Source organism: Balaenoptera acutorostrata, chromosome 1 (assembly GCF_949987535.1).
Source record: "Balaenoptera acutorostrata chromosome 1, mBalAcu1.1, whole genome shotgun sequence".
NCBI classification, from domain to species: domain Eukaryota; kingdom Metazoa; phylum Chordata; class Mammalia; order Artiodactyla; family Balaenopteridae; genus Balaenoptera; species Balaenoptera acutorostrata.
In genome coordinates, this window is record NC_080064.1 from 103,621,655 (window position 1) to 103,645,352 (window position 23,698).

Genomic DNA, 23,698 nt, shown 5'->3' on the forward strand with positions numbered 1-23,698 from the left:
TTGGTCTCATGCCCTCATCACTTCCATGGTCCAGATTTTCTCGTGTGTGATCGGTCTGGAGCCGTGGTTCCCAGCGCACGAGTCCCTGGCCAGGAGCTTCATCGGCATCACTTGGAACTTGTTAGCACAGCAAAGCCAGGGCCACTGAACCAGAAGCTAGCCAGCAATCTGTTTAATAAGTCTCCAGGTGATTCTGATTCACATTCAAGTTTAAGGACCACAGATTAAGGGGAAACTTTCTGCCCGTGCTTTTGTGGTCTGAGTGGGTGAGCTTACCTCCCCATTTTCCCGTGGGCTACTGCGGGTGGTATGGCCTGAACTCCCCCTGCTGCCTTCACATCTGCTTCTTGAAGGACACACCTGTCACGAGAAGGCTTTTCAGACCCTCAGGGGAGGGCCTCCTCTTCCCGTCCTGGTCACAGCCCCACCTGTGGTCTCCCAGATCATCACCGGCCACCACGACAGCCTCAAGTGTCTCTAGACCAAGATTTGTCTGAGAAACAGAAACCCACCTATACACAGTCTGTTGGGACATCACAAAGTGCTTCTCTTCCACATAACCCGTTCCTAATTTAGCATCGAATAGCTCCATTTCAGAGAGTGGTTATGTTCCAGAAGCTACTTAAGAAAAAAGGTGAAAGAGCTGTTTACTTCAAGGTCAAGTATACCTCCAGCTTTCAAAGAGTTAGTGTAAAAGGCCCCCTCAAGTCCCATCGCTCAGTAATCCATCCTGCGTGCTGTTAACCACCTGTACTTCAAGGCTGTCCTTGCTTCAAGCCAGTGCAATGAGGAGTACTTCCGGCACCAATGATCATGATCTGCCAGGTGGTCATAGATTGGGTTCGGGTATTTTTCTCTGAAAAGCTGAATTCATTGCTCATGCCTCTTGTGCTGCTCACTTCCAAGCTGTGCAGATGGGAAGGGAACGAACAGGTGATGCCCACATACCAGCCAGTCATTACCCCCAGCCTCTCCTGCTAGGGGCACTGGGAGGGCCAGGTGGTCTGTGCCTTCTTAGTCCAACCCACCAGTCTTCCCTTCTTTCTCGGGGCACTTTCTTCCAGGATGATCTCTATGCCTGTAGGCAAGTCATTTTTAAAGAGACACTTGTTCAGCCCAACATGAGGAAACTAGGATAAAGCTAAGAACCAACAGAGATCTCAGGCTCAGGGCTGATGGTTCCTGGGTCCTCCCTGAGGACATAGCTCTGAGGGCAAGAATGGGGCTGCCCCACGTGCTTAGACTGGCACAGCCTTGTCAGAGGCTTGCTGGCCTCTCTACTCCCTACACATCTGTGTCCTGGCACGCCTGACAGCTGACGAGTGAACATACCCCTGATGAAGGTCATGGGTATTCCCTACTTAGAGGCATTTGAAGCAGCCTGAAACCGTAGACTCTGGAGGTGACCCTGGATAGCTTTCTGGCCAGGCCTCTGTGCAGCCCTGGACTTCTGGGAACACGGCGGGGAAGGCAGAGCAGGGCAAGGGCAGAGTGGAACCTCCCGCCTTCTTTCCACCCGAATACCTCTGCCCTTTCTCTGTTTGACAATCCCTTGAATAAAAAGTTTTACAGCCGAACGTTTGATCTAGAGACCGCAGATAAGCAGCAGGCAAAGCTGGCACGAAAGCCAGGCCTCCCAAAGGGCCAGATTTTTCCAAGCTTCCTACAGGCAGCAAGAGTAAGTGCCCGGGCCTCATCATACCCCTTTACATTCACCCACTAACTTTAGCCCTGTCGGGAGCAGCTACAGTTTGCTCCAGAACAATGGAAACAGTCTACCCCACAAATCTGCAGCTGAGCCCCCTTGAATCCCACCCTCCCCTCCCCTGCAATGCCCTCCAGACATCCCCAGGGTAATGCCCTCTTGGTCACCCTCTGTGATGCCCTCCTGACACTTTGACCACCTGCCCCTTCAGCCACGTCGATATCTGAGCTCTTGCCATTTTCAGCGTCCTTACTGCTTCCTTATCTCTTTAGCTCTCACCCTCCTTCCTTTGATGGACAAGCGTCTAAGGAGAGTGCCCATCACTTCTTCATCCCTCTGCCTCCTCCTGCCGGCTCCCATTAACACTGGTCCACCAAAGTTGTCCTGGTTGAGGTCACTGATCTGATTGTTAATCCACTGGGCACTCCCCGGTCCTTCCTTGGCCTCTGCAGCACCTATGACTCCATCACACGCCTCCTGAAACACCCGCCGTGTCTTTCCGACATCACCTCTGCCCTCTCCTCACCTTTCCCCTCATCTCCACCTGCCCCTTGGCTGCTCGTTTCTTCAGGGAGGTCCTCACCCACTCCCGCCTCATATTCTTCCTGGGGTTTCACAACAGATCACCTACATGATGCTTTCCAACTCTCCAATCTGGTCCTCTCTCCTAAGCCCCAGACCCATAAATCCAGTTGTCTCCTGGACATCTGTATTTTTTCAGAAAGAGCACAGCACACTATAGAGTCTTAACCCCAGTGACAAACCTGAGTCTGAGGTCCCTCACAATGAACATGCTCTAGGCAAAGACATCTGTCGCCCTGTTGCCACTTCAGAACCCTGGAAGTCATGTGAGGCTTCTCTCCCCTACCTTGCTGTGGCCCTGCCGCCCTGCCAATCACTAACCACTGCTGGTTCCAGTTTGGTGGCTGAGAGCATGGGCTTTGTGTCTTAACACCCTGGACACAGTGGCCCTGTCACTGACTGACCACAGGCACGGAATTTAGTCTCTTTGTGCTTCATTTACTCTAGAATAAGGGTGGTGTTTCAGAGTTGTTAAAAGGATTATGTGAGATCATACGTAAAGGTATTAGCACAGTGGCTGGCACTATAAATCCTTTCCTCTGCCACCACTGCCTTTCACATTTGGGCATCAGCAACAGCCTCCTGGCTGGTCTCCTTACTTTCTGCCTTCCTCTAATTCAGCAGCTCTCAAAGTGTCATCTCTAGGCCAGCATCACCTGGGAACTTGTTAGAAAGTGCATTCTAATTCAGACCTACTGAATCAGAAACTCTGGGGAGTGGGGAGAGAACCAGTGATCTGTTTTAATAAGCCTTCCAGGTGATTCTGATGCATGTCAAGATCTAAGAACCATTGCTCTACGCCATCTTCCAAACTCCACTTGGCTGCCTCTCACCATGCATGGCTTCACCCTTGATCTCAGCACAGAAACCCATCTCCGCTCAGCCATCCAAACTCCTGGGCAGTACAAATGTGCTCCACACTGCTTCCCCTGCCATCCTACAAGTCCCCTTGGCATCCCCCTTCCAACCCAACCTTGGCCCAACCTGCATTCTCCTGGCTAATGACTCACCTTTCCAGATACTATTCAGGCCTTTGTTCCTTGGGAAATGTTCAATGGGCCCTCGTTTTTGCACACCTTACTGTTAGCCCCCTAGGCCTCTGTTTATTGGTTTGTTCCCTTATCAGGGAACTAGAGTTCCTGAGTGTGTGGATCAGGCCACACCCGCCCCAACATCTGGCACAATCAGTGCTTGTTGAATGAATTAAAGCATGCTCATTACCAGGCTTTTTTTCTGCTGCCCAAGCAGCCATATTTTTAACATTTCACCCTCATCTCTTGAGTCTCTGTTTTTGGATCAGAATTGATACCACCCAAAGGAAATCCATGCCCACGCTTGCCAGAGATCTATGAGTTAGGGTCTCTCTTCATCTCTCAAGACTCTGAAGTTGGAAATCAGAGAGTATTAAGAACGAGTCATGGAGGGAATTAGGATGGCCAGAAATGGACTAGGAGATCACGACAAGTTGCACAAGAAGGTAAACAAGGTGAGGAGATCTACACACAGACACTGAAAGAGACACAGGTCCTCGGACCTGCCTGGGTTCCAGAGCTTTCAAATCCCTGTCCTGAGCCTCAAATAATCTCACAAGAAACCATTCCCACCCTCCAACTAGGTTGGAATCTCCTATTAGGTAGTTGATTAGTACTCTGCTTCTTCATAGAACTCAGTTCTAATTATTTATTACTCAATTATGTAATAATTAATCTAACATCCATTTTTGCCTGCTAACCTATAAGCCCCATGAGGTCTGGGAGCTGGTCTGTTCTTTTCCATTTTATCCCTGGTGCTCAGTTCAGTACCTTAAAAAGAGAAGTTGGCACTTAGTACAGTGGCCAACACTCCCTATTTAAAGAGAAGGGCGGGTTCCGGCTCAAGAGGACAACGTAGGAAGATCCTGAATTCGCCTCCTCCCACGGACATGCCGAACCTACAGCTACATATGGAACAATTTCCTCTGAAAAAAACCCCTAAAAACTAGCTGAGCAACTCCTACACATCAGGCAAAGCACATTGAAGCAGAGAGGAAAGGCCGAGACACAATCTGGCCGTAAACTCTACCCTCAGTGTGATGACCCACCATCAGGAAGGAATCTAAAATCCAGAGCTTCTCCCTGAGGAGCAAAGGCACCCCAACTTTAAGACCTGCATCTGAGAGACAAGCCCGCAAAACGTCTAGCTTGGAAAACCAACGGGGCTTGCATCCACAAGACTCACAGGCTATAGTGAATGGAGAAACAGCTCTTAAAGGGCTCATATGTTTGGACTCACTTACCCCAGAGAACAGCGTGGAGCTGATTGAGCGGCATCCAGATTATGTGAAAGAGGCTTATTTGCTTGCCTTAAAGCATCAGCCTGAGGGCAGACATCTAATTTTTAACACACACCTAAGGGCCTGCAGGGTTCTTTCTAGGGATGAAGGCTGCTGGCAGGCACCATCTGCACTCCTCCTCTGCCTCGCTCCAGCTTGCTAGTATCTCCTGGGAAGGAACTTGTACCCTCCTCCAACACCCTGATTTTTGTGGCTGCCACCCAAGGAACACCTTTAGACCACCTGGCTCTGGTGGCCATTGAGACTTATGCTCAAGGGTCCCACAAAACTGTAACCAAGGGAGAAAGAGTTTATTTAAACAGCCACCACCTCCGGGACAGGGCATGAGGCAACAGTCCAAGGAGCCCAGTCTTCCTATGAAAGAGGCCTATAGGCTGTTGCCTGAGGGTTCTAATTAGACACACATCTAAGGTCCTACAGAAATCCTTTGCAGAGATCTCAGAAGATGGGCACTGGCTTTACACTCTCCATCTGCATACTTTAGAGCATCAGTATCTCTTGGAGGGGAGCTTTTGCACATGATGGGTGCCCCAGGGTTTTAGGTCTGGTGCCCAGGGGACAATCCTTGATTGCCTGGCTCTCATGGCCAGAAGGGCTTGCATCCTTGAGCCCCACAGGCCTATAACAATCAGAGAGAATGTGTTTGGCTGGCTACCACCCCAGGGCACAGCACAAACAGCAGACTGAAATATATACCCAATCGCTCTGAGGAAGAGGCCTATTTTCTTGTCCTGGAGCTTTAGCCTGAGAAGCAGACTTCTGGTCTGGCACACATCTAGGAGCCCACTAAGGTGCATTTGAGGGATGATGAAGGCCATCTTTGTGCTCTCCCTCTGCCTTGTTCCAGGTAACTGGTTTCTCCCAGAAAGGAACTTATACAATCATCTAGCACCCCTATTTTTGCAACGGCTACCCAGAGGACATATCCACATTGCCTGGCTCTAATGGCCAGTGGGACATATGTTTGTAGTCCCACAGGACTGTATAGTATTTGCATACTTTAAAAGCTGCTGCCTGAGGGTCTGGCTTCCAGTCAGCCTGAATCTAGGTGCTGAGATCCTTTCCTTTGGGACACTGACAGGTCTTGGCATACCCTTAACTACTGGGAGCCACTAAAAATAGACTGCTTAGGCAATCAAAAAATTTGAGAGACAACTGAGAGCTAGGGCAAGTTTGAACAATAAGGTTCATCTCCTACACAAGGCCACTCTTTCCAGACTGGGAGAGGTGGCTGTTTTATCTAATGCATAAAAGTCAACAGAAAGTCAAGGGAAATGAAGAAACAGAGGAATATGTTCCAAATGAAAGAACAAGATAAAATCTCAGAAAAAGTTCTTAAGGAAATAAAGATAAGTGATTTACCTGAAAAGAGTTCAAAATAATGGTCATAAAGATGTTCACCCAACTTGGGAGAAGAATGGATGAGCACAGTGAGAACTTCAACAAAGAGATATAAGAAAGTACCAAATAGAAGTCACAGAGCTGAAGAATACAATAACTGAACTGAAAAAAACACTAGAGGGGTTCAACAGCAGACTAGACGAAGTAAAGAAAGGATCAGTGAACTCAAAGACAGGACAGTGGAACCTACCCAATCAGAGCAGCAACTAGAAAAAACAAAAAACAAAACAGGGCTTTCCTGGTGGCGCAGTGGTTGAGAGCCTGCCTGCTAAAGCAGGGGACACGGGTTCGAGCCGTGGTCTGGGAAGATCCCACATGCCGCGGAGTGGCTGGACCCGTGAGCCACAATTACTGAGCCTGCGCGTCTGGAGCCTGTGCTCCGCAACGAGAGGCCGCGATAGTGAGAGGCCCGCGCACCGCGATGAAGAGTGGCCCCCGCTTGTCACAACTAGAGAAAGCCCTCGCACAGAAACGAAGACCCAACACAGCCATAAAATAAATAAATAAATTTAAAAAACAAAACAAAAACAGTGGCTTAAGGGACTTATAGGAAAACATCCAGTGGACTAATATTCACATTATAGAGGTCCAAGAAGGAGAAGAGAAGGAGAAAGGGGCAGAGAATGTATCTGAAGAAATAATGGCTGAAAACTTCCCTAACCTGTGGAAGGAAATGGACATCCAAATCCTGGAAGCCCAGAGAGTTCCAAATAAGATGAACCCAAAGTGACCCACACCAAGACACATTATAATTAAAATGTCAAAGTTAAAGACAGGGAGAGAATCTTAAAAGCAGCAGGAGAAAAACAATTTGTTGGTACAAGGGAAGCTCCATAAGGCTACCAACAAATTTTTCAGCAGAAACTTTGCAGGCCAGAAGGGAGTGGCATGATATATTTGAATTGCTGAAAGAAATACTTCTAAACAAGAATACTCTTATCCAGTAAAGTTGTCATTCAGAATTGAAGGAGAGATGAAGAAGAGTTCTTTAGACAAGAAAAAGCTAAAGGAGTTCATCATCACAAAACTGGCTTACAAGACATGTTAAGGGAACTTCTTTAAGCTGAAAAGGGTACTAATTATAACAGGAAAACATATAAAAGTATAAATCTCACTAGTAAAGGTAAACATATAGTAAAAGTTAGAATAATCTAATGTAAAAATGGTAGATTAATCACTTATAAAGCTAGTATAAAGGTTAAAAGGCAAAAGTAGTAAAAATGACTATAAATACAAAAATTAGTTAAGGGATATACAGAATAAAAAGATGTAAAATGTGACATCAAAAACATAAAATACAAGATGAGGAGAGTAAAAATGTAGAGCTTTAGAATGCATTCATACTTAAATTATTATCAACTTAAAATAGACTGTTATAATTTTTGTATGTAAGCTTCATGGTAACCACAAAGCAAAAACCTGTCCTAGGTACACAAAACATAAAGAGAAAGGACTTTAAGCACAGCACTGAAGGAAATCATCAAATTATAAAAGAAGAGAACAAAGAAGGAACAGAGAAACTACAAAAGAGCCAGAAAACAATTAGCTAAATGGCAATAAGTACATACCTATAAATAATTATTATAAATGCAAATGGACTAAATGCTCCAATCAAAAGACATTGAGTGGCTGAATGGATTTTAAACAAAAACAAGACCCATCTGTATGCTGCCTACAAGAGACTCACTTCAGATGTAAGTGACTGAAAGTAAAGTGATGGAAAAATATATTCCATGCAAGTTTAGGTAGCTATACTTGTATCAGGCAAAATAGATTTTAAAAAAAAGACTGTAATAAGAGACAAAGAAAGACATTATATAAAGGGGTCAATCCAACAAGAGGACAACACATTTGTAAATATTTATGTACCCAGCATAGGAGCACCTAAATATTAACAAACCTAAAGGGAGAAATAGACAGCAATACAATAATAGTAGGGGACTTTAAATACCCAACTTTCATCAATGGCTAGATCATCCAGACAGAAAATCAATAAGGAAATACTGACTTAAACAACATGTTAGATCAGAGTTAACAAATACATACAGAACATTCCATCCAAAAGCAACTATCTTCTCAAGTGTACATGGAATATTCTCCAGGATAGATCATATGTTAGGCCACAAAACAAGCCTTAATAAATTTATGAAGATTGAAGTCATATCAAGCATCTTTTCTGGCCACAATAGTATGAAACTAGAAAACAATTATAAGAAGAAAACTGGAAAATTCACAAACATGGGGAGATTAAACAACATACCACTGAACAACCATGGGACAAAGACGAAATCAAGAGAAATTTAAAAATACCTTGAGACAAATAAAAATGGATATACAACATACCAAAACTTATGAGATGCAGCAAAAACAGTTTTAAAAGGGAAGTTCATAGCAATAAATCACTATATCAAGAAATAAGAAAAGTCTCAAATAAATGACCTAACTCTACACCTCAAGGAACTAGAAAAAGAAGAACAGGGCGGGGCTTCCCTGGTGGCGCAGTGGTTGAGAATCTGCCTGCCAATGCAGGGGACACGGGTTCGAGCCCTGGTCTGGGAAGATCCCACATGCCACGGAGCAACTAGGCCCGTGAGCCACAATTGCTGAGCCTGCGCGTCTGGAGCCTGTGCTCCGCAACAAGAGAGGCCGTGATAGTGAGAGGCCTACGCACTGCGATGAAGAGTGGCCCCCACTTGCCACAACTAGAGAAAGCCCTAGCACAGAAACGAAGACCCAACACAGCCATAAATAAATAAATAAATAAATAAATAAATAAATAAATAAAATTAAAAAAAAAAAAAAAAAAGAAGAAGAACAGGGCTCCCCCGGTGGCACAGTGGTTAAGAATCTGCCTGCCAGTGCAGGGGACATGGGTTTGAGCCCTGGTCCAGGAAGATCCCACATGCCGCAGAGCAACTAAGCCTGAGCACCACAACTACTGAGCCCGTGTGCCGCGACTACTGAAGCCCTCATGCCTAGAGCCCATGCTCTGCAACAAGAGAAGCCACTGCAATGAGAAGCCTGCGCACTGCAATGAAGAATAGCCCCGCTTGCTGCAACTAGAGAAAAGCCTGTGCACAGCAACAAAGACCCAATGCAGCCAAAAAAAAAAAAAAAAAAAAGAACAAACAAAGCCTGATGTTATTAGAAGAAAGGAAATAACAAAGATCAGAGTAGAAATAAAGGAAATAGAGACTAAAAAAAAAGATCAATGAAACTAAGAGCTGGTTATTTGAAAAGATAAAGAAAATTGGTAAACCTTTAGCTAGACTCATCAAGAGAAAAGAGAGGACTTGGATAAATAAAATCAGAAATAAAAGAGGAGATATTACAACCAATACCACAGAAATACAAAGAATCATAAATGACATGAACAATTATACTCCAACAAATTGGACAACCTAGAAGAAATTAATAAATTCCTAAAAATATAAACCTACCAAGACTGACTCATAAAGAAATAGAAAATCTGAACAGACCGATTACTAGTAAGGACATTGAATCAGTAATCAAACACCTCCCAATAAATGTCTAGGACCAAACAGCTTCACTGGTGAATTCTACAAAACATTTAAAGAAGAATTAATACCAATCCTTCTCAAATTCTTCCAAAAAACAGAAGAGGAAGGAATACTTCCAAACATAATTTATGAGGCCAGTGTTACCATGACACCAAAACCAGACAAGGATGCCACAAGAAAAGTACAGGTCAATAACCTTGATGAACATAGATGCAAAAGTCCTCAAAAAACTTTTAGCAAACTGAATTAAACAATACTAAAATGATCATACACCATGATCAAGGACGATTTCTTCCAGGGATTCAAGGATGGTTCAACATCCACAAATCAATAAATGTGATACACCACATTAACAAAATGAGGGGTTAAAACCATATGATCATCTCAATAGATGCAGAAAAGGCATCTGACAAAATTCAACATCAATTTATGATAAAATTTCTCAGTAAAGTGGGTGTAGAGGGAACGTATCTAAACATAATAAAGGCTGTATATGACAAGCCCACAGCTAACATCATACTCAACAGTGAAAAACTGAAAGCTTTTCCTCTAAGATTAGGAACAAGACAAGGATGCCCATTCTTGCCATTTTAATTCAATACAGTATTGGAAGTTCTAGACAGAGCAATTAGGAAAAAAAGAAAAAGGCATCCAAATTGGAAAGGAAGAAGTAAAACTGTCACTATTTGCAGATGACATGATACTATACATAGAAAACCCTAAAGATGCCACCAAAAACTGTTAGAACTGATAAACAAATTCAATAAAGTTGCAGAATACAAAATCAACATAAAAAATTTTGTTGTGTTTATATGCACTAATAAACTATCAGAAATAGAAATTAAGAAAACAATTCCATTTACAAGGGCATCAAAAAGAATAAAATACTTAGAAATAAAATTAACTAAGAAGGTAAAAGACCTGTACACAGAAAACTATAAGACACTGATGAAAGAGATTGAAGAAGACACAAATAAGTGAAAAAATATTCCATGCTCATGGATTGCAAGAATTAATACTGTTAAAATGTCCATAGTACCCAAAGCAATGAATAGTTTCAATGCAATCCCTATCAAAATTCCAATAGCATTTTTTGCAGAAATAGAACAAATAATCCTAAAATTTGCAAGAAACCACCAAAGACCTAGTATAGCCAAAGGAATCTTGAGAAAGAAGAACAAAGTTGGAGGAGTCATGCGTCCTGATTTCAAACTACATTACAAAGCTATAGTAATAAAAACAGTATGGTATTGTCATTAAAAACATATAGATCAATGAAACAGAATAGAGAGCCCAGAAATAAATCCATACATATATGGTCAATTAATTTGCAACAAAGGAGCCAATAGTATACAGTAGGGAAAGGACAGTCTCTTCAACAAATGGTGTTGGGAAAACTGAACAGTCACATGCAAGAGAATGAAACTGGACTACTATTTTATACTACACACAAAAATTAACTAAAAATGGATTAAATATTTGAAAAAGACCTGAAACCATAAAACTCCTAAAAGAAAGCATAGGTGGTAAGCTCCTTGACATCAATCTGATTTACTGGATTTGACACCAAAAGCAGAGGCAACAAAAGCAAAAATAAACAAGTGGGACTACATCAAAGTAAAAAGCTGGGGCTTCCCTGGTGGCGCAGTGGTTGAGAATCTGCCTGCTAATGCAGGGGACACGGGTTCGAGCCCTGGTCTGGGAAGATCCCACATGCCACGGAGCAGCTGGGCCCGTGAGCCACAATTGCTGAGCCTGCGCGTCTGGAGCCTGTGCCCCGTGACGGGAGGGGCCGCGATAGAGAAAGGCCCGCGCACCGCGATGAAGAGCGGTCCCCGCACCGCGATGAAGAGTGGCCCCCGCTTGCCGCAACTGGAGAAAGCCCTCGCACGAACCGAAGACCCAACACAGCCAAAAATAAATAAATAAATAAATAAATAAATAAATAAGAAAATCCTTTAAAAAAAAAAAAAAAAAAGTAAAAAGCTTCTGCACAGCGAAGGAAACCATCAACAAAATGGAAAAGGGAAACTACTGAATGAGAAAATATTCACAAATCATATATCTGATAAGAAGCTAATATACAAAACATAAAAAGAACTCATACAACTCAATAGCAAAAGCACAAATGATCCAATTATAAAATGGACAGAGGACCTGACTAGACGTTTTTCCAAAGAAGACATACAGATGGCCAATATGTACTATTAAAGGTACTCAGCACCACTGATCATTAAGGAAACGCAAATCAAAACCACAATGTTATCACCTCACACCTGTTAGAATGGCTATTATCAAAAAGATAAGAAATAGCAAGTGTTGGCAAGGATGTGGAGAAAAGGGAACCCTTGTGCATTGTTGGTGGGAATGTAAATTAGTGCAGCCATTATGCAAAACAGTGTGGAGTTTCCTCAAAAAATTAAAAATAGAACTACCATATGATTCAGCAATTCCACTCCTGGGTATTTATCCAAAGAAAATGAAAACACTAACTTGAAAAGATAAATGCATAACCTTGTTCACTGCAGCACCACATTTGACCCTTGAACAACATGGGGTTTGGGGTGACAACTCTCCACACAGTTGAAAACCCGAATAAAACTTCACAGTTCCTCCCCTGTATCCAAGGCTGTACATCCATGGATTCAACCACCCACAGATGGTATAGTACTGTACACATATTTAGCAAAAAAAATCCACATGTCAGTGGACCCACTCAGTTAGTTCAAACCCATATTGTTCAAGGATCAACTTAGTAGGTAATATATGGAAACAACCTAAGCGTCCTTTGATATACACACATACACGTGCACGAGCGTACACACACACACACACACACACACACACACACACACATGCACACACAATGGAATATGACTCAGACATAAAGAAGAGTGGAATCTTGACATTTGCAACAACATACATGGACCTTGAGGGCATTATGCTACATGAAATGACTCAAAGACAAATGATCTCACTTAAATGTGGAATCTGCAAACCAAAACAAAACAGTTAATAGAGCTCATAGATAGAGAATAGATTAGTGGTTTCCAGAGGTGGGGGAGGGGGGGCAGTGAAATGGGTGAAAGGGGTCAAAAGGTACAAACTTCCAGTTATAAAAGAATTGTCATGGCAATTATAGTCAATAATATTGTAGACCATATTTGAAAGTTGCTAATCATATATCTTAAAAGTTCTCATCACAAGAAAAAAAATTTGTAACTATGTAAGTCTAAATAAACTAGACTTATTGTGGTGATCATTTCACAATACAAATACTGAACCATTATGTTGTACACCTGAAACTAATAATATATGTTTATTATACCTCAATAAAAAATAAATAAAATAAAATCATTTGATGTATCATAAATAAAGAGAAGGTCAGAGAGGCAGAGAGACTTTGTCACGATCTCGTGTAGCTGAGAAGAAGAGGCAAGGCTTAGCTGGTGGGTCTCCTGCTCCCTGCCCTCCTGGAGGCCGACCCGGGCGTGCAAGCTGCAGAGGTGAAGAGCCTCCTGGGTGGGCTTGCGCTTGACTGTGGGGCTGCCTGGCCTCTGGGCTCAGAGAGTTTCAGGAGCTGGGTTTCTTTTCTTTTCTTTCTGTTTTGTTTGTTTGGGTTTTTTTAAATTAATTTTATTTTTGGCTGTGTTTGGGTCTTTGTTGCTGTGCGTAGTCTTTCTCTAGTTGTGGTGAGTGGGGGCTACTCTTCGTTGCGGTGCGCAGGCTTCTCATTGCAGTGGCTTCTCTTGTTGCGGAGCACGGGCTCTAGGCATGTGGTCTTCAGTAGTTGTGGCACTTGGGCTCAGTAGTTGTGGCTCACAGGCTCTAGAGTGCAGGTTTCAGTAGTTGTGGCGCACGGGCTTAGTTGCTCCGCGGCATGTGGGATCTTCCCGGACCAGGGCTCGAACCCGTGTCCCCTGCATTGGCAGGCAGATTCTTAACCACTGCGCCACCAGGGAAGCCCGGGTTTCTTTTTTATTCCTTGTCCCTCTCAGCCTGTGTGCCTAGAGAGAAGCGGTCTCAGCAGTGGTTTGGGAAGTCTGTTTCCTCAGCTTGTTAAATGGGAGATCTGGACAAGGAACGGACTTTCTCCAAACCTCTCTTTCTGCCTGCACAATGGAGGCAACTGCCTCCCCTACCATATGAGGGTGCTGTGAAGATTAAATGAAAAGAGCCTGGCTCTTCTTCAGCGTTCATTAAAGGGCAACTCACTTCCCACACTCGCCCACCAGCACATCTGCATGGTAACTATGCTCCAAGTGTCCCCTGAAGACAAACCTAGGAGAGCAGACTTGGTGTCCCCAGAATAGAAATAGCTACGTGGGCTAGGCAATGGCCCAAACTACAACCATTTTACAAATGTGAAAACTGAGGCTCAGAGACGTGGAGTAACTTGCCTGAAGTCACACAGCTAAGAAGTGGCAGAGGTGGACGAGTCTGCCTTGAACCCAGACAGTTGAGCTCGGAGCCCAGACTCCTAAGACTTTGTACCTGGCCCATATTTAGCAAGCGCTACGGATGTGTTGGAGTTGTGACAGAAGGCTAGTGCCGGGGCCAAGAACTGGAGAAGGGCAGTTTTTATGAAAAACAAAGAATAAGGAAGGTTAGAGTTGGTGCTAAAACATAAGATCGTGGAAAGTTTCTTGGAAATTAAGCACACACTGTTGAACAGTTACTCAAATGGATTTGCCCCCAGGAGGTGCTGGGTGACTGAACCTGCAGTTTGCGTAACTGGGCAGCATGAAGGCAGGCAGCTCTAATCCCGGCCAGCTCTGTGCTGCCTCTCCCGTTAGGCTAGTGGCAGATCTGCTTCCCAGGCTGTGGCAGGACTGAGCTGAAGGATGGCGGGTCCCTTGCATCCTGCAGGCTCTGCATTGATGACTGCTCTTCAGGGGTCAGGAGCTAACACTGCCCTTCCCAGCTCTGCCTTCTATAGAAAGGAAGGATCCCTCCCTTCCAGCATTCCTGGCTGCCCTGGTGTGCTTAATTTGTGCGCAGGAAAGCAAAGCTGTTTAAAGAGGTTGTTGAGTAACGCAAAGAATCCTTTTGTAGTATAAATAATTGCTCCCTTTAAAAATAGTTGCAGGGTTTTAATTTTTTCCTAAAATGACAGACATGTGAGGACAATATTGCCAACAAAATACCGTCCCAGAAATATAGTTTCATCCTTTACTATAATGAGTTCTGTGAGGGTTTCTCTCCCAAAGAACAGACAGCAAAACACGCAGAGCCAGTGCTTCCCTACACACGCATGTGCCGGGGGAGAGACCCAGAGTCTCGGCAGGTCACCTGTTTCAGTTCCCTTATCTCTGGTGCTAACAGGGCAGTATTTTCTAAAGGAAAGGGAACTGACGTTTATGGAACAGATACTAGATGCCTACAGCACTCTTTGGGCTTTATACTAATTTCGCTTAATCCTGTGAAGCAGATAGATAGATACTGTTCCCACTTTACAGAGAAGGGACACTGAGGCTTGGAGAGATCTGTCACTTGTAAACGGTGGCTGAGGAAGGGAGCACAGGTCTGTAAGCCTGGACTCCTTCCACCACATCAGGCTGCCTTCCTCTAAGGACATAAAAGCACCCCATGTTGCCATTGGTAGTTTTTATCCGGACATACCCTGAAGCCAGGGACTCCTACACGCTCATGTCGGCTCACAGAGACTTGTGGATCCACATGTGTGGGCACCTCTCCAGGTATACTTGTTCCAAAGCAGCAGGTAGGAAGTAGTTATGGCAGCAACTCACTAGTTTTTCAGCAAACCATGCCCCCTTTCCTCCTGAGCTCCCAGTGAGACCACACTTCCCAGCCTGCCACGTGAGATGCAGCTAGGCTCCGATAGATCACTTCCAGGCCTGGCCCATAAACCCTTCCATGTAAAGTCCTCCCTCTCTTTCCACATCCACCTGCGAACGGAGGAAGTGACAGTAAGGCCCTAAAGCAATGGTTCTCATCCTTGGCGGCACAATGAAATTACCTGGAGAGCTTTAATGATCTCCAGGACCAGGCTACGTCCTAGACACGTTAAATCAGGAGCTCAGGAAGTGGAACCCAGCCATCAGGAGTTGGGTGACCCCTCTCTGCAGCCAAGGTTAAGAAGTATTGCCCTAGAGCGGTGGTTCTCAGCATGTGTACCCTGTCCGGCAGCATCAGCGTCACCTGGGAACTTGTAAGAAAATGCACATCCTCAGGCCCCATCCTAGACCTGCTGAGTCAGAACTCTGGGGAATCACGTTTTCACCTCTGCAGCTGATTCTGATGCACGCTAAAGTTTGAGAGCCACTGCCCTAGAGGAAGGTAGGCGCAAGACAGGAGCCTGGGTCCTGAGCTGCTGTATCAGGAATACCCGTGTTGGAGTATGAGTGAGAAATAAACTTTTATTTGTTAAGCCACTGGTTCAGTAGGTCACTGTTTGCGTAGCTTAATAGAGAAAATGGAAGATCTGAAGGTGGGACTGAGCAGTGGCGTGTGAGAGCTGGCTCCTACCAGCTCACTTGATTGATCCATTTTCGGGAATTTTGCAAGTCTGGTGACTTCACATCAGTAGCTTGAAATTGGCGGAGGCTAGAATATTTACACCATGGAAGTCGTCAAATGCTGCAAACCATGGCTTGTTTTCCCAGAGAGCCGGCTGTTAAACATTAACCAGCTCACTGTTAGGCCCAAGTATCAGCATGAGAAGGCAGCACGGTGCACGGACGCTGGGCTGTAATGAACCATCAAAAGAAATGACACCAATGTGTGAAGCTCCCTAGACCCAGCCAGCACTCGGGGTTTTCTTGACAAGCCCTGTCTTGGCCAAGTCCTTGTATTTAGAGCTTCTGGAAGCTGAGAGAGGGGGACTGTAGGAAGCAGAGGGGGTGAATGGTCAGAACTTTCTTACAGGTTAAGAGTGATTGATAGGTTCAGGGCAGGGTTTCCCAACCTTGGCGCTGTTGACATGTTGGGTCAGTTCATTCTTGCTTGTGGGGACTGTCCTCTGCCCTGTGCACCATTGCATGTTTAGCAGCACCCCTGGCCTCTACCCGCTAGATGCCATTAGTCACCCCCTCTCCCCCCAGGTATCACCAAATGTCTCCTGGAAGGCAAAGCCACCCCCAGTTCAGAAGCGTTGATTAAGAACTACCTAGAAGGGAAGAGACACACACCAAGGGGGAGGGCTGGGCTCAGCCTACCATCTCAGCCCCACAGCAATTTCGAGAAGATGCTCTTGGGTTCAATTGCAATCACGTGCTGGTCTCCCACCACTGTCTTCAGAAAGCTCTTTCCCTTGGTTTCCCATCTCCCTAATCAGGCCCTTTCCTTCTCAACCATGCCTGTGCCCCAGAGCCTTACCACCACCTTTAACTCTCGGTTTGGGAGTGTCTTTGGGTGCTTGCGAAGTGCTGCAGGTGTGCTTTCTTCTCCTTGTAACACCAGTGGCCTCACTCTCTCCCTCAAGACAGTATGGTACAGTGATTGAGGGTATTGGTTCCAATGGCAAATGGTCCAACTGGACCCTGCTCTGCCGAGCTTTAGCTGTGTGACTTTGAACACGTTTCTTAACCTCTCTGAGCCTCCATTTCCTTGTTGACCAAATGGGGAAAGTACTATTTCCTACTTTATAGCGTTGTTTGTGAGCATAAAATGAGACAATGCTCAACAAGCCTTGGCTATTGTTTTTTAATAAACGGAAGTTGTAGAGTACACTGGTGTGGTGGACCCTGTACCACGTGCCAGGGATGCACTACTGTGCAAAACACAACACACAGCCCCACACCCTGTAACTCCCAGTCTGCTGGGGAAGACCATGCAGTCAGCAGATCTTAAGATGTTGTGAAGTAAGTGCCAGAAAAGACCCCTCCCCGCTCCTGCGCCCTTGCCACCCGACCCCTTGCTGCAGAAACTCACAGGAGGGGCCTAACCAAGGCTTGGCGGTTGGAGGGAGGCTCCGTGAGGAAATCAACATGGGCACCGTGCATATCCTGCTGTTTGCCTGCAAACATACATCCGCCGCCCCCACCTTTTGCCCTTATGCATCCCAGGCTCCCCTGGGGGCATCCTGAGTTTTCTGGGCCTTCCTGATGGAACACCAAATAGTTTCTCTATTTTCCTCTCCCTTTTATTCACCATCTCCAACTCCCATTCCTTTCTTCTGCCTTATAGGTACCATTTTAATGAGTATCTTTTTATTTCAGTGTCTTCCCACACCATGGGTATTGCTTTTTGTGTGTTGTTTTAAACTTTAATTATGAAAAATCTCTAAGATACACAAAAGTAGAGATACTATAACAAAGCTCCACATAGCCATGACCTAGTTTGAACAACTACCAACATTTTGCCAAGTTTGTTTCATCTCTTTACCCCACTCCATGCTCACTTTTTTCTTTGAGGAGTATTTTAAGACAAATTCCAGACATCATGTCATTTCATCCAGATGTACTTCAGTATGCATCTCAAACAGAAAATGACCTGTTAAAAAACTCATAGCCACCAAGTAGATTTTTTTCCCCCAAAATACATTGTTTTTAAGATCCACGCATGTTCCATGGGTACCTCTGACTCATCACTTCTAACTGCTGCCTAGGGCCTTGTTGGTGCACCCACATTTGACCTCTTCCTTCTCTCAGTGATGGACGTGGGGTTGTGGACAACGTCCCTCCACCACAAGTAAAGCTGCAGGGAATACCCTCACACATGTTTCCTCTCACAAAGTGGCCTTTGTGAGAACTTGCCTGGGAGTGGAATTGCTGGTCACGTGGTATGTGCATTTACATAATTTGACCAAGAAGACCAGACTGCCCTCCAGAATGGCTGCACCGGTCCACACTCCTACAGGCAGCGTGTATGGGTTCCCATGTCCCCACATCAACAACTGGAAGTGCCCAGCTTTTTAATTGTTAATCTAATGTATATAAAAATTCATTTGAATTCATTTCTTTGGTGATTCACAATGATTTTGAATATTTTGTCATCTGTTTCTTAGCTTTTAGTGTTACCTCTTCTGAAAATTGCATGTTCATATCTTTTGCCCATTTTTCTCTTGGGGTTGCTCTCTTTTTTCCTGGGTGTGTAGCAATTTCTCGTATATTCTAGAAATCAGTTTCGACATTGCAAGCATCTTCACCCACTCTGTCCTCTGGTCCGTGGTCAGAACGCTACTTTGATCAGGTAGCCACTCTTCCCTCCCATCTCCAACTCCAGGGTGATATCCTGCTCAGTCTCTCTATTCATGGGAGTCATATACTTCTTGCCAGTGATACATTTAGGAATACGGTTGTGGCCAATTCCCCACTGAGCTAGAGAAGTCAGCCAGATTTCCTCACTCTTCAGAGCCACAAGAGCCAGTCTCTGCTTTCCGTGATGTTCTCGTGATGTGACAAGAAGCTTCCGTAGCCATGTTGCTACCAGCCTGAGGATAACCAACCCCTCGTGAAGGCTTGCCATCCTTGGTGGCATAGAGGAGCCGGAATCAAAGTGGATCCTGTATTCTGAGGCCTGCCCCACCTTTGGACTTCCTTCTAAGTGAAATAATAAATATCCTTCTTGTCCAAACTAGTTTGAGCCAGGGTTTCTGATGCCTGTAGTGAGAAGGATACGGACAGATATAGCCTCTAAGCCAAAGGCTTTCAATTTTTTGAAATGACCAATGAGAATTCATTTCATACACGTAACTGAAACAACAGGTATCTTTATTACATCTGATGTGCTCGGATGGTCTATGCTATTCCTTTTAATGCTGGGTGTGACCCACTAAATTGATTATACAAGCGACTAATGGGTCATGACCCACAGATTGAAAAACGCTGCTCTAGGTCTCAGCCCTCTGAGCTGAGGCCTGAAAAATAAGCATTAGTCAAGTAAGATAGTGGGCAGGGAGAGTGGCAAACAGAGTTTTTTCTACAAGGCCCCCAAGGGGAAGGGGCCAATCAGATACCTCCCTCCCCGAAGGATGACCACAGAGTGAGCCCTTGATAAGCCTTTGCTGATTAGCTGTGTTCCCTCCCACAGCTCTCCTCCCCCAACATTTCTGTGAATAGATGAGGCCAGAGCTCTTATCTCACTTCTGCCGGGCCCTTAAGATGCCCTGAAGCCTGCTAATTAGAGATGGCTGGGAGGATTACCAGGGCCCTGTTCTGGCAGCTGTGCCCAGCTCTAAATTCAATATCCAGTGCCCCACAGGGTAAGGGTTCACCTTGATAAGCCCCCAAGACAAAGCAGGGAGACAGACAGGGTTTGTTCTCAACAGAGCCCTCACTCTCTGAATACAGTTTCTGTTTAAGCCCCAAGGCTGGGAACATTCCAGGGCTTGGCCAACTCCCCATCTTCTCAAGGTCAGTCCTTCCTCAGCATTCCTCTTTGGAGACATCTCCCACGGCTGGCCCTGCTCCTGCCCCTTGGCTTCGGGGGCAGTTATATAACCCTTAGGAAGACCTAGAAATGCAAGCATACGGTGTCCTCAATTCCCAGCACAGATTGGCTGCTTCACATTTTTAGCTGCTGCCGAGAGACTGGCTTCACACACAGAGGAGCACGCATATACGCACACATCCCAGACTCACCACCACATTTCTGCTGCAGAATTTTTTTTTAAATTAAATCCAACATCTGGAGCCACATAAAGGTGAAAGCATAGGACATTTTGTCCCAGTAACTGGTGGGGAAGGGGAAGTGCATTCACTTAACAGGTGGATGGAAAGGCCTCTGAGGCAGGACCCAGGGAGGCCATATCACGGTGTCATTGCAACTGCAGAGCCAAGGGGCCTTGTACCCCTTGGATTTCGCTCTGAGGACTTGGCTGGGCAGCCGGTGGTTTGCAGCTGCATTCCCTAACCAAACCCTGCTTAGCATGGGTGCTCAATCATGGTGCTGAGCTTACCAATTCAGCATGCGTGTATTATGTGCTTACAATGAATAAAAAGGTTAGTGAAGGAAGCCTGGTTTCAGCAGGTGAAGGAGAATCTAGAAAATGTGTTCTGCAAAAGACTTTATTAGAGGCCCCGAAAATGAAGATACCGAAAGCATTTTATTTAAAGTGGAGAATATGGGTATACATTTAGAGTAGTGTAGTTGTTAAGAGGATACTGTCTATAAATCAGCCCAATTCACATTCTGGCTCTGCTATTTGCTAGCTGTGACCTTCAACAAGTCTCTCAATCTCTGAGTCTTAGTTTTCCAATATGTAAACTGGGTAGAACATTGTGAGGGTGGTCATGAGAGTTAAATGAGATTACAGAGCACTTAGTACAATGACTACAGAGAGAAAGGGTTCTATAAAAGTAGCTGGTACTACAATTCACTTTAAAGGCAAGTGAAACGTCTTTCCTTTGGACAATAGAATAAAGGCATGCCAATTTTCTTTTCTCCAGTACTCTCTAAAGTCTGATTTACTGCAGAAAAGGAGGGACTGACCTTGGCAGGCCCCTGAGCTGGCTATTTCCAAGAAGCTAACCTGGAGGGCCTCACTGACCTGGAGCTTACGGGACCTTCGCCTGCTGACTTAGAGGGATACTGCCGTGGGCGTGTGCTGCACTCTCTGCTCAGTCAGGACAAGCTGGCCTCGTGCTCCCTGCCTCAGAGAACAGGTGTGGGAGCTGATGGGTGCAGCAAATGCAAACAGCAGGCAGGGCAGGGCAGAGAGCAGACACACTGCTGGCTGCCTGGGCACGGCTGTCTCCCCTCTGGCTCTCTCAATTCTCACAGCATTTGCCTTCTCTCTGCCCCAGCTCCCAACTCAGGAGAAGCAGCTGCTAAGGGTGGGTGTTTCCAATGGTGCCGCTCGTGTAGTGAAAAAAGCACTGCTACCATTTCCTAAGGCCTAATTAAATGCAGGTTCTGTACGTGTATTTTCTCACTTAATTCTCACAGCACACCTATTGACTCCAGCTTACAAACGAGGACACCCCCCAGGAGGCTGTTGCAGACGTCCAGTTGTAAGGGGGCAGTGGCAGCAGAGAAAATGATTTATTCTAGCATCAGCCACGGGGCTAACCCCTTTAGCTATAATCTCGTTTATTCCTTTTCACACTCCAGAAGCATCTTCCTTATTCTAGGGTAAAGGGATTTGGTATCTCTTTGGAGAGCCCACACTATCCCCTGGCTAGTGCCGGGAGTGTCCCTAACAGGGGTGCATCTGGAAGCTCCCCTTTAGGCTGGCTGCCCGCATCGGGCTTGGGCACTGTGACAGCACTTTACTACTGCATATGCATTACCTCATTCAGTCCTCACACGGCCCATGAGGTAGGAAGCCATCGTACAGGTGAGGAAAGCAAGGTCCCGAGGCTCTAAGGATGCATCCGAGTCGCCCGGGTTGGCCCGACAGCGCAGCAACAGCAGCGCTCGGGACGCGCGGGGTCGGCTCCGCGCTACGGCAGCCGCCGAGGGTCCTGCCGCAGAGCCCGGAGCTTCGCGGCGGCTCCTCCGGCCATGGCCATGGCCGCGGGAACGCTGACCTAGGTCTCCAAAGCCACCCCGGCCTCGGCCAGCGGGGAGTGCAAAGGGTCCTTCGTCCCCGCTCTGGGCCCTCGGATCCCTCGCTCCTGCGCCCACGGCCGCCACTTGACTTTGGTCGCCTCCCCCTGGAGAATCTGCTACCCGCTCCAGGAGTCGTGCTGGGAACCGACTGGCGGGAGAGTTCTGTGCGCTTCTGCACCAGGCTTAAAACCGTAGTGCAGCACAGAAGCATTCCAATCATCACATCTTGGAAAATACTGAGAACAATAAAATGATTTTACGAGCTCACCTAATTCTACCACTAAGCAAATCACTTTTGCCGTTTGCAGATATTTTCGCTTCATTCTATTTCTATGTATATGGATTTATTTTTACATAGCTGTGATAATGCACCTACTAATGTGAATCAAGGCTTGTTTTCACTTTTATAACATAAATATTTTTGTTATGTTATTACAGACTCTTTCTAACTATAATTTTTAACGACAGGATATTTTTTCATTGGGTGCATATGCTAGTATTTACCTGAGCGTTTTCCAAACGTTTAACATTCAAGTGGTTTCCAGAGTTACACCATTATGAATTATTTTGCGATAAACGTTCTTGTGAACAAAGTCCTCTCAGTATTTAGACCAATTTCCTTAGGTTATATACACAGGAGTAGAATTACTAGGTCAGAGGGTATGAACGTTTGTAAGGGCTTTTTCAGTATTCTTGCCAAATGGCTTTGCATGGGAAGAATGCACCACTCCAGAACTGATGGATTTATCCCCTAGCTGCTGGGGGTGGCTGGCAGATAGCCCTAGGCTGTCAGTCTTCTCTAGGAAGTCTCTCTGCAGAGTGAGAGGCCTCTTCAAGGTCACACCCTGTTCCTAGGGCAGTCCACACCCAACGTGGATATAAAGGTCTGGTACCCTTACCTCAGCTTCAGAGCTCTCCGGGGGATCAGCTGTGGCCTTTGTTGAGATTGCTTTGTAGACCAACATCGTTCACTGCCCAAACCACCTTTCTCTCTTCCCCGTCCCTTCCAAAGGTTGATCCCAAGAGAGCTACCTAATAAATATCCTGCATGGAAATCTCTATCATCTGGGGGAATCCAACCTGTGACTGAATCCCACATGAAATATTCACTTACTACTTTCTAGGTCCCTCTTCAGTTAACATTATCTAGAAATAATATGAGGATAAGTCATAAATCAAAATAGGCTTATTTATGTCTCTGTAGCTTCTTTTGTGTCACTTCTCTTTTCTCCCATGACCTGCCACGTTGTGACACCTGTTTCTAAGTATGGTAGACAGAATAATAGCCCCCAAAGATGTCTGTGTGCTAATACCTAGGACCTGTGAATATGTTAATTACATAGCAAAGGGGAATTAAGATTGCAGATGGAATTAAGGTTGATAATTAGGTGATCTAAAAACATGAAAATTATACTGGGCTTAATGTAATCACAAGGATCCTTTAAAGTAGAATAGGGAGGCAGAAGAAGAGAGTCAGAGTGAGATATGACTACAGAAGAGGGTCAGAAAGATGCAATGTGAGAAGTACTCTATTCACCACAGCTGGCTCTGAAGATGAAGGAAGGGGCTGCAAGCCCAGGAATACAGATGGCCTCCAGAAACTGGAAAAGGTAAGGAAATGGTTTCTCCCATAGAGCCTCCTGAAAGGAATACAGCCCTGCCGGTACCTTATCTTTAGCCCAGTGAGGCCTGGGTCAGATT

The 23,698-nt window shown here is 45.4% G+C and overlaps 1 long non-coding RNA gene across 1 annotated transcript; it reads right to left on the bottom strand.

Moving 5' to 3' along the window:
• Positions 1–15,907: 15,907 nt before the first annotated feature.
• LOC130707561 (uncharacterized) lies at positions 15,908–21,823 on the bottom strand. Its single transcript, XR_009007466.1, has 2 exons — positions 21,736–21,823; positions 15,908–16,250 (listed from the first exon to the last, which is right to left on the bottom strand). It is a non-coding gene; the product is annotated as an uncharacterized LOC130707561 (long non-coding RNA).
• Between the last annotated feature and the right edge of the window lie 1,875 nt (positions 21,824–23,698).